The following is a 12,620-nucleotide window of genomic DNA, read 5'->3' as shown; positions in this document are numbered from 1 at the left end:
TGACAGCTAGCGTGTGGAGAAGGTAAGACCACCCTATTTTACAAATGAGAAAGTGAGCTCAGACGAAGTTTCATACAATTCAGTCTGACTCTGAGTCCTCTGCCTCCAATATTCCATAAGCATCAATAGACCAAGAGAGGCAGGGTGGGGGGAAGCAAATCTAAAGTAATTCACAGACAGACTGCTCCCCCAACCTTTGTCCAATGAGGGTAGGAACCTAGTTGCTTTTGCTGTTCACGGCACCTAGTTGGGGACATGGTAGCCACTTCCTAGACATTGTTAAATAAATGATAGTTTATAGGCACATTCTTCTTTCCACCTTTACATGGTGACTTTTATATTTATCATAGACAAAAATCAACAAGTAAAATGAATAGAAAGGTTTATATGTGCTTGCAGGGTCACACATTTATCACAATAAGAAATGTTGAACATTACAAAAGTAGATATAAGAAAATATGAGCTTGAATATTTTTAAATGAATTTTAATTGGCCTCAGCTTTGAAATTGTCAGAGAAGGATCTTGTATAAATATGCAAAACAGCAAAAAGAACAAAGACTTATTGCTAATTATCTCAGAAGATTTTACTCTTGGTTAGTATCACCAAAATCATGCACAGTTGGATTTATCATTCAGATGATCTTCCTGCTTTAGAGAGGAACACATTTATTAGAAAAAGGGTGCTTATGATTCTCATTCTCTTCAAAACTCAACACTCCCTCACTATGCTATAATGGGGCAAAGGCTACATTTTAAAATATACCACAAAATTTGGGTTGCATGTATGATCTCATTGCCGAGAGCAAATGGGCTGGGAAAAGGTAAACCACAAGTAGAATCAAGTAAAGGAAAGAAAATGACTTCTCTACCCAAATATTCAGTTGAGCAGAAGGGTAGAGGATCAGAAGATTCTTGATCCTCTGCGAAATAACAGGTGCACGAGTTAGTTCTTTGGCATTCTTCTTGCCTCCATCACAGGAGCTTTGTTATGGATTCTGTGCAATATATTAAAAAACAAAGCAACAACAACAAAAAGCATGGGGTTTGGAGGTAGTCAATGCTGCTCAATTCAGGTTTTACCACTTAATACAATTTGATCTGCAGAAAGTAATTTCTCCAAAATTCAATTTCCTCATCTCTACATTGGCTCTAGTACCAGTTACAGGTTGTTGGGGGGATTTGAAATAATGATTTTAAATATCAAGAACTGGCATACAGTAAACACTCCTAAATTGATGGACGCTATTGCTATTTTTGTTATTAGCAGTAATAATCGTTGTGGCAATAATAGTAGTTAACAGTACATGAGCAGTAAACTACTTAGCTAGTAACATTAGAACACACTCTCCCTTTATTATGTAAAGAGAGACTTCAGTGGAGCTCCCCTAGCCATGTTCTGGCTCTTCCTCATTCCTATATGTGAAAATTATGATGTCAGAACCTTGAGTTCATTCCTTTTGGACAACAGCTGGATTCCCTCAGCCTAGCTTAAAACTAGTGACTTAATCACATAGTCTGAGATCACCTCTAGTTACTCTATCCCAGGTAATACATTGCTCAAATCAGTTCTACTGATGACAAATGGGCTGCTACATGTTCGGATCCATGTAGGGCCCCACTACCCAGTGATTCACTCTTCAGTTGATAGAATGACAATGACTATGAGCAAAATTTCAAATTCAATTTTAATACATAGCTTTTCTTAGACCACACCTTAATCTTTCAATCTGCAGAAAATTGTGGCAAAAATAAAATTAAACATTGATGAACACTATTAAATCTACCCAGTCACTTTAAAAACAGCTAGTCTTAAAAATTGGAAAATAATAGCTATACTGTATAATGGAACCATGTGCAAGGAAAGATTTTGATTAGAATTCCACCCTCAAGTTCAGAAAGCAATAGAAAGAAAGAAAATGGCCAATACACATTACTGCAGAGGGCATTTTTAAAGAGTTGGACAGCACATCAGGTAATTTAAGGTTTGCTCCTAACAAGACTGAAAAGCTTGTAGACTCTTATCAGTCCTCTGCCTTTGTAAAACTGTGACGGGCAGCAGCACTTCCCACTGAATTAGAAACAGTCTGAACTGATGATTCCATAGCCTCCTTCTTTTCTTTATAATTGCTCCTTTCTCTCTGAATTAAACAATCAGTTTGAAGGATCTCAAAGAGGCTTCCACCCTACTTCTCACTGTGTGTGGTCTTACTTTGAATTTATGTCATTTGACGCTATGCACAATACACTCCTGGTCAAAAACTAAAAAAGGACAGCCCAGCTTTGGGATTCTTCTTAGAGCGGTGTTTGCTTTCTGTGAAAGGTGAATGAGTCCATCTTACAATCTCCTCTATTCCTCCTTTTGGATGCATTACCTGGTTCTAGGCATTATTTATTTTTCTAGATGCTTGATGCCTTGAGGTGAGTGGTTCTCAAACCAGGACCCCAGACCTCTTTGTATAAAAACTGGGGTTAATTTTGCTCCCGAGAGGATACTGAGTCTGGAGTTGTTTGGTTTGGTTTGGTTTGGAGTATAGGTGACTCACGATGTTAGTTTCAGGTATACAACACAGTGACTCCACAAGTTTACACATTATGCTCTATTCATCACAAATGTAACCACCGTCTATCCCTTACATCTCTATTACACTATGACTGACTACATTCCTTATGTCTGCCTTTTATTCCCGTGACTTATTTCATAACTGCACGCCTATTTCTCCCACTGGCCTTGACTCATTTTGCCCCACCCACAAGTAGGGGGTGCTACTGGCATCTAGTGGGTATAACCCAGGGATGCTAGTCAACATCCTACAAGGCGCAGGGCAGCCCCTGCAACAAACAATTATCCAACCACAAATGTCAATAGTGCCACTACTGAGACACCATGCAAAAAGGAAGCAAGGGGTCTCTTAAGCTATTTTCAATAACATTTAGAAGCTTACTAAAAGATGTGCTTATCTAAGATCACAATGTACAAACTAACCAGAACTTAAATCATTTGTTTTCAGCTGAATTCTTAATAAACTGGTGTGATGTCACTTTTTATTTCATGCTCATGATAGATTCTGATGGGCAATTGTCTTTTATTATATTTAGTGAGATATGTGTTATTATTAATAAATGTAGTTGAGATAGTAATTTTTTTTTCAGAAATACAAGGTCAATGGAGGGATGGAGAAATGAAAGCAATACTCACTGCTGATAAAGCTGATAACCAGGGACACAGGTTTTAGTTACCACAAAAGAATCATTTTACATGAAAGATAAATATTTTTTTCTGAAGAAATGAATTTCCAAATTTCTTACTTTTTTTGATCTTGAATTTCACAACAGTTTCACAAAGTAGCTTATAATCTGTAGTTTTAGTTTTGATTATTCATCTTCCTGCTCACTTTTTACTGACTGTATGGGTCTTTTTACGAGACTTTCAAACTTGAAAGCATTTTCTCAGTTCTGAGTAGGAATATCATTTTCTTGACCCAACCATTCCGTTCTCTTAAATTTCTCTCCCTTTCACTTAAGTTTCCAAGTGCAAAGCCCTTTCACTTTCTTTTGATTAGCTCTTTCCTCCATCCTTCTGTGGTTTCATTTTGTTATTTCGGATCCAAAAGAACCACTATGACCTAGGTCGACAACAATCTTTCTCTGACTGTTCATGAGGTGTCTTCCATCTCCATTTGCCTTGATACATAAGGCAGGGGAAGAGCAGTGGGAATGGTAAGGACAGGTGGTGACCCATTTTTAATACTCACACATGTCAAGCAGCATTACGCTGTTTTCAAGTTAGCATCTGTGTGTTACCCTTTCTTCCCCACAGCCTATGTTCATCTTACTCCTGCTGGGACTTTGCTAAGTCTCTTTACTTTGTGTGGATCATATTTTTGAAAAACCTGAAATACATTTTTCTTTTGTCATCCTAGTATCTGGACTATGTAAGTGTCTTAGAAGAGCAGAGTGGCTACATCAGTGTCCAAAGAGGATGAAATTCTAGAGGCTTAATGTCTAGAAAGCCTGCAATTTCCTTAGCCTCAGAATCAACATAAAAGTAATCTTTTGAATAGATGACAAAAATCACATTATGGTTGCTATCAATATGGTCATTTCTGAAATTTAAAGACCATGGGTTATTCCTTTTCATTAAATCATTTGATAAATTGGCTGAAATCAGTGTGCCAGGACCTAGCTTGGTGCTAGTAAAATAAACACGATTCTTTCTCAAGAGTCTCAAAAGTACAGGAAGCTTTTAGGTAAGCAAATGATTGCTTTCAATGTGACATATGGTATCACAGAGATATACACAGATATAGAAATATATACAGTATAACAGAAGCATAAAGGGACAGTGACCAATCCCACAGAAGGGGAGAAGGCTGGGAGGAAGAAAAACTGACTTGGGTCTTAAAGTCCTTGAAGTAGTTTATCAAATAAAATGAAGAGGCATTCCACTTAAGCTTTCTTATTTCAAACAAGAATATGAAAACTGGAAAACTCTTTGCAGACAAAAGAGAAAAAGGCTAGGCTCATAACATCTTCTATTTAAAATTTTCTGTAATGCTATACTATTCCCTCATTCCTTGTGTAAGATACAATTTACTCCCTAAGTAAAAACTACCAGTGTCTCTGATCTTTCGTCTACTTTTTCCTTCTGCTCTTTAGACTCTTTCCCATTTCCTCAATTGCTTATTTTCTCTAGACCCTTTCTTGACTACTACTCTTCAATTATCCAGAGACGTCTTTCTCCATTTCTAACCATGTAACTGATATCTCAGTAGCAAAATGCCTGATCGGGTACAACTTGATCTCCAGGGCACTTTGGCCCAGTTGTCAGAGGAAGTAAATTTAGTTTGGAAAGACTTTTATTCTTTAGGCATTAATTCTACTTGCCGTTTACTCCTCTAGAAGGTTCATAGAGAGGATCCAATTTTCCAGCTGAGTACTTGATTTCTGCCTCAACATGTGCCTTAGGAAACCTTCAGATAGGAGGAAGACAACGAAGACATGGCTAAGGCAAATTTTCAGTAAGAAAATAAGACTTCATGAGAGCAGCCCAGCTTAAACTTTGCTTTTATTCTATAAATACCTTCAAAAGTCACTTGATCTTCCTTTGAAACATGCTAGCTAATCCTTATGCAGAGTCCCTCTGGTGCTTAAGCAAATGGTTAGCACTAAATTTTTTTTCACCTTGGGGAAAACATTTGTTGTGGAAGAATTAACTAGATCACCAAAGTAGCCACTTCCTTTCTTATTTTGGACTCCTACCATCTCTAATCCCCACCAGGTCCTGACCCTGGAGTCCATACACACTGGATATTTTCAGTATCTCTCCCCAAAATATCCTCTGAAAAGCAGTTTTTTGATTTGGAAACATATTTGTTACATGTATTTTAATTATAATAATCCCTTACTTTAATTATCACATGTGTGTAAACTATACACATACACAAATACAAATTTAAATTAAATTAAAATAGTATAATGGCTTATAAGGAAATTAAGAGAATAATTTACCCTAGCCACACTTTCATTTTATAGATAAAGCAACTAATGTCCAGAAACTTGAAATAACTACTCAAAATCATATAAGCTAGTTAATAGCAGAACTCAGTTGAATGGATACCAAGAACTCCTCACTTCTACTCCAGTGCCTTGTCCACATTACATACTTCACCATGAACTTGTGGGGTAGGTACAGTGGTTTTTATTATCAACCTTTTGCAGATAGAATAAAAAGAAACTCAGGAAAGTTTAGATCTTTGAGACATCTGTAAAATATATAAAATCAAATGAGAAAATACCTGTAAAGTATGGTGATCAGCTTAGACTAAAATATCAATAAATGTCATTTTGTTGTTGCTATTGTTGTCATTGTTTGGGCTGTTATTAACACTCAAATGTTGTAACTACTATAAAGATAGGTGACAAATAATTATTTATGATCAAATCATTCATCCAGCTTCTTATAGACCAGGGCTTGGGTTTTTTTTTTTTTTTTTTTTTTTTTTGGTGGGTTTTTTTTGAGAGAGAAAAAGTACAAGGAGGGAGCCTGATGCGGGTCTTGATCCCAGGACCTTGAGATCATGACCTGAGTGAAATCAAGAGTCGGTGGCTGAAAGAACTGAGCCACCCAGGCGCCTCTAGACTAAATTGTCTTGATTCCAGTTTAAGATTAGACAAACCAGGTAAGCGAAGCTGTACCACAAAGATAGTCATCTATAAAGAGGAGCAAATGCACCAATTTGTGTGTACAAAATGATTTATTAGGGTGACAGAAAAAATATTAAAAGCTCTACTTATATTTTTAACTAAAGGAATGAGAAAAATAAATATTTGCTGGTATTTAACTATCAGTATGATTTCACACTGATGTCTCATTCAGTCTATGCCCAAATACATAATCCAGATAATTTTATGTCATGCAGGATTGCTATCCCAAAGAAAGAAGGGAAGTTTCACACTGGCGAGCTTGCCATAGTGGTCTCACTCATTCATTTGCTTTCAACAGAGAGTGTATTTCAGTGGACAGGTAACTGAGGAGGAGATTTATGTACAATATTATCCAGTTTTAAGTAGACTATTTCTCAAAATTGGTAAATAATTACACAATTATTTCTGTAAAAAAATCTTAGGTTGATGATATGGGAAGCGGGTAAAATTGAATAATATGAAAATTGCAAAACTAATTCTTTTTCTTTTCTCTAATACAAGCTCATCAGCCATATTGAAAGAAAAACAATAATAATCTAATCAGATTTGACAATAAGTTGCCCAAAATACTGAAATTATCTAGAAAGCTTTTGAAATGTGAATTTTTGTATTAGGTACAATGAACATTTGTATGGAGAGTAGCTTTAATAATAAGTGAAAGAGTAACTGGTTTCCAAGTAAACTTCATGCTACAGAGAGAGCATACTGGAGGGAAAAAAAATTAGAAATATCTGTTTTTATGTGCAGTTACTGCTAAAATTTATGCATATCAACATTTAAAAAGAAAAGTGTATGTCTGTATGCTTTTATCCAAAGAAAAGGTTTTTGATAGTTACATTTGTTTGACATCTAGATTTTGTTTACGAGAATAAATTATTGACTCCCAGAGGAGATGGGAAGAAAATGAATTCCATCCACAAGTTTTTGCATAATCGGTGAACGCAATTTAAAAGTTAATATCATGTTGTACTAACTGCAGCCAGTGAAATATTTGTCCCAGGTTACATGTATATTTTTTGCAGCTTTGTCGAGATATAATTGGCATATAACATTGTATAAGTTTAAGGTGTACCCTGTGATGATTCGATACACTGATGCATTGTGAAAAATCTACTGTAATAAGGTTAGTTAACACCTCTATCATCTCACATAATTACTACTGTGTGTTATGTGTGTGTGAAGAGAACATTTAAAATCTACTCTCTTAGCGACTTTCAAGTATATAATACAGTATTATCAACTAACCATGCTGAACATTACATCCCCAAAACTTACTGATAACTGGAAGCTTACATTCTATAGTTCTTCCACTGTGAAAATTAAGACAAAGAATCAAAATAAACTGAACTCTAGGGGCGCCTGGGTGGTGCAGTCGTTGGGCGTCTGCCTTCGGCTCAGGGTGTGATCCTGGCATTCCGGGATCGAGCCCCACATCGGGCTCCTCCACTGTGAGCCTGCTTCTTCCTCTCCCACTCCCCCTGCTTGTGTTCCCTCTCTCGCTGGCTGTCTCTATCTCTGTCGAATAAATAAATAAAATCTTTAAAAAATAAAATAAAATATCATTTGATAAAATGACTTAAAAGGAAGGCCCAAAGTTCAGTTTATTTTTTTTATTTTTATTTTTTTAAAGATTTATTTATTTATTTGACAGAGAGACAGCCAGCGAGAGAGGGAACACAAGCAGGGGGAGTGGGAGAGGAAGAAGCAGGCTCATAGCGGAGGAGCCTGATGTGGGGCTCGATCCCATAACGCCAGGATCACGCCCTGAGCCGAAGGCAGACACTTAACCGCTGTGCCACCCAGGCGCCCCATCAAATGATATTTTAAACCAAGATTTTCAAAAATAATAAAGCATATTCAAGTGTACTGCATTCTCAGAAATTTTATTAATAATTATTTCTTTGGTGAAAGCAGAAAAGGATGTTTGTACTATTAATAAAAGTAAATAAAATTATTTTAAGGTGTTACTACTCTATATTATTCTTATAAATTATTATGAAAATTATACACAATACTTAACTTATTAATAGACAATTTTAGATACGTTGGGAGTACTCAAAGTTGTTCACTCATTAGGGTTTGTCATCAAAAAAGTTTGGGAGCCACTGCCCTAGGGAATATTGCATGACATAGGTTTATTACTCTCTGAATGGGCTTTACGGTTGCACAATCATCTAATATAATAGAAATAGCCCAGCACTGAGTGACCCAGATTCTAGTTCAATTCAGAAAGCTGTAAAACCCCAGGCAAGTCAACTTACCACTCTGGGACATTTTTGCCTATCTGTAAAATAAAATGTTTGGACTGAGTGATCTCTAATGACCCATCCAGTCCTAAAATTTTGGTTCTAAGATGTTCTTCCTAGGAGACTATGAATTTATAGCTACATATTTTTTAACCATAATGAAATAATAACTCATCATAGAACAAGTGACTTTAACAACAACAACAAAAGACAACCAGAAAAGCAAAAACTAGTTTTGAAAAAATGAATACAAATGTATATTAGATATCAGATCTCAAGAGTGAAAATCTGACTGATCATTTTACAAGGACTATTGCCTGCCAAATGCCAGGCACAGTGCTTTGTTTTTGGAGGGACAGGAAAATGAATAGAATGCTCTTCCTGATACCCCAGAGTTCTCAATTACACTCTACATAACACTTGATAAACAAATAATACCAACACTGGCTGAAAGCTCATATCATTGCTTAATTCTCATTTTACAGTTATTTATTTACATTCATTCATTCATTTTTTTTTTTTTAAGTAGAGTTACATCCTCATAGGTAAAGGGAAGACAAGAAAGCAACCTATTTAAATGACCCGAACTAAAATGCATTAGAGGATGTTCTTGTTTCTGGGTGAAATGCAAAAGAAGTTTCATGTATCATTCATCTAGGCTCTGTTCCAAAATCGCCTTTTAAATCATACCTTTGGTTACAAAGAACTAAATGTGTGGTTCTTTTGGCCCTGTAATGTTTGCCGTCTTCCTACAGAGGATGACCAGTAAGTAGACAGGACTATAAAAGTGTCACTCAATAATAAAAGACAATGTGACAAGTTTACTATAGCTTGTATTTGTAAACATACTCTAAAAGGAACATTCACCCTAAAATGTACACACCTCTGAGATAGTCTTTGGGAAACAATCTTTTAGTCACATAATAAAATGATTCCCACCATGGAGACTGAGCCTGAAGGCAGTTCTATCCAGCAAAAACAGGTGTACACATAATTGAAAGACACAGTTACCCTGATATACAATCACTTAAAAAAAAAAAAAGCTCCCTGATTCACTGGAATTATTTTATTCACTCATCAATTCAAAAAATACACACTCGGGGCGCCTGGGTGGCACAGCGGTTAAGTGTCTGCCTTCGGCTCAGGGTGTGATCCCGGCGTTATGGGATCGAGCCCCACATCAGGCTCCTCCGCTATGAGCCTGCTTCTTCCTCTCCCACTCCCCCTGCTTGTGTTCCCTCTCTCGCTGGCTGTCTCTATCTCTGTCAAATAAATAAATAAAATCTTAAAAAAAAAAAATACACACTCTACACCATGCACTGTTGTAAACTTTGGGGATTTATTAGTGAAGAAGACAAAACACCTGTCCTTCAAGAGTTTCTATTCTGGGGAGAGAATAAAGTTATGAATCAAAAAAATCAATAAATAATATAATTCTTAATAGTGATGAGAATTCTAAGGAAAAATACAGTAAGATTTTAGGAGTTAGAATGGCTATAATGTATAGTAAGGCACTTTCAATAAGATGATAAAGGTAGGAATTTGAGGAGGTGTTCGGAAGGTTTAGTCATGAAAAGGACGGAAGAAGTTTGGAATTTCAGGTGTTTTCAGAGTTCCAAATGATAGCAAATCTGTGGTCTGGCCATGCAGTGAGTAGAACATAGCTTACACGGTTTGGAATAGAGTAACAAATTCTAATGCGAAAGCATCAATCAGGTGGTCCAGCAACAGAGATATTAAACTTGGGGGAGGGATAAAGAGAGAGATTAAGTCAAGAAGCAAAATTCTTGATAAATATGAGGGAGTAACTGATGTTAGAAGACAGCCACTTTAAAAAGGAGGAAAGCAAAGCTGGACTCTATTAGCCTGGAAAAATGAATGGGTTTTACTGAGAGATGGAAGAATAATAATCTCATTACAATCACTTAAAAATATTTAAAGAAGGCCTAGTTGATCTAAAAATATAGTAAACGTAAAAAACATGGGCCTATAGGAGAATGAGCAGTATCTAGTTTAAATGACTTCATGGACCAAGTGTCCCCAGTGGACAAAGGAAGCTAAGTCAGGGAGGAGAAAGGACGTCTTAAATATTTTGTGAAGAAGTAAAACATATATGGGAGCAATCACAAGAGTTGGGCCAAGGTTAGCAATGGAAGAATGAATCTTGGGATAAACGAAAACACGGAATAAAATGAGAATTAAAGTTTTTAAGAGAATAGGGTAGGAGTACCTGGCTGGCTCTCTTGGTAGAGCATGCAACTCTTGATCTTGGGGTCATGAGTTTGAGCCCCACACATTGGGTGTAGAGATTACTAAAAAATAAACTTTAAAAACAAAGAGAATAGGATAATCAGAGGGACTTATATTTTGTGTTCACAAAGGACAGTAATATAAATAGTAAAAGATCCAAAAACAAAGTCAAATCAAATTACTAGATACTAGCAAACACAATTCTATAATATATAATGTAATATATATAATTATATAATGTAATACACATTAGGCATAGATAGTGTTATGTATACCCTTGAACACACAGGTTTGAACTATACAGGTCCTCTTATCCATAGAATTTTTTTTTATGGTCCAGTACTAGAAACGTATTTTCTCTTCCTTATGATTTTCTTAATAACATTTTCTTTTCTCTAGCTACTTCATTGTAAGATATATGATAGATAAAATATATGTATTTTATGTACTGCTTATGTGATCAGTAAGTCTTCTAGTCAACAGTAGGCTATTAGTTGCTAAGTTTTAGAAGAGTGAAGTTATACTGAGATTTTCAACTGGGGGGGGGGGGTCAGTGCTCCTAATCCCTACATTGTTCAAGGATCAACTGTATATTTTTTTCTCCTTAGGATGTTTAAGAAGGCTTCACTTATTCATTCACTCACTATTTCAAGAACTATTTTGGGGGCATCTATTTCCTAGTCAAAACCATAACCAGGAATAGTCAGTCAAACATGAACACACAAAAACATTTGATAATCTCAAGCTTCAAAAATATTGTGTTAAGGGGCGCCCGGGTGGCTCAGTCATTGAGCGTCTGCCTTCGGCTCAGGGCATGATCCCGGGGTCCTGGGATCGAGCCCCACGTCGGGCTCCTCTGCTGGGAGCCTGCTTCTTCCTCTCCCACTCCCCCTGCTTGTGTTCCCTCTCTCACTGGCTGTCTCTCTCTCTGTGTCAAATAAATAAATAAAATCTTTAAAATAATAAAAACAAAAAAAAACCCACAAAAATATTGTGCTAAAACAATGAAGTATACATTCACACTAAAATAATGAAATCATTTGAGTTATTTCTCTTTTCTAACCCAGATCCCTTCACTGCTAGCTGATTTAGTGGCTGAAAAGGATTGACGTGAACTCATCTATTCACAGAAATTAACTATACAACTTTTGCTAAGTCCTTAAGCTTAGAATTTTATGCTAATGGTAACATAATCAGGATTGGTATGCAAACTCATATTGTATATTAACTTTAAATCCATTTTCCCATTTTTTCTTTGTTATCTTTTAGAAGTTACAAGAACCCTAAGTGTCTCAATGGTATAAAAATATAAATGATTGTCCCACAGAACAGATTAGACATCCAGTGGCTAAAACTCTTTAACACACCTTCTATTTCCTGAGTGTTAAAAATAAGACAGTAGGCCCAAAATGGAGTCACTTATGCTAAGCCCCATATCACCAATCCAAAACTTAATTATAATGATGAGCACTAGTTAGGTAATCTGCCTGATAGACTCTGTCATCTAAAGGAAAGTGACTTTGACAGAACCAATCTACTTTTGCCTCTTCGTTCTGACTCCCGTCTGCCAATGAAAGTTTTTCATTTCGTACAGCTCCTTGGAGCTCCTTTCTATCTGCTAGACGGGATGCTGCCCAGACCATAAATTATTGAAAAAGCCAATAAAGTCTTTGAAATTTACTAGTTTAATATGCTTTTATTTTTGTTTAAAATGAATAATTTATTAATTAACTAAGTCTATTATCAAGAAATTTTTATAGAGGTATTTACGGTTATTGTGTCTGAGTAGCAGCAACCCTTTTTTATCTCTAATTTTAAGTTAAGTCACATGACGTACTGAAACTCTACAGGTGAAAAGCAGTTTGAAGCACTCTTTTTTTTTTAAAGATTTTATTTATTCATTCGACAGAGAGAGAGAG

The sequence above is a fragment of the Ursus maritimus genome, unplaced genomic scaffold (genome assembly GCF_017311325.1).
Source record: "Ursus maritimus isolate PB19 unplaced genomic scaffold, ASM1731132v1 scaffold_21, whole genome shotgun sequence".
Taxonomy (NCBI): Eukaryota; Metazoa; Chordata; class Mammalia; order Carnivora; family Ursidae; genus Ursus; species Ursus maritimus.
Note: the sequence above shows the minus strand (reverse complement) of the source record.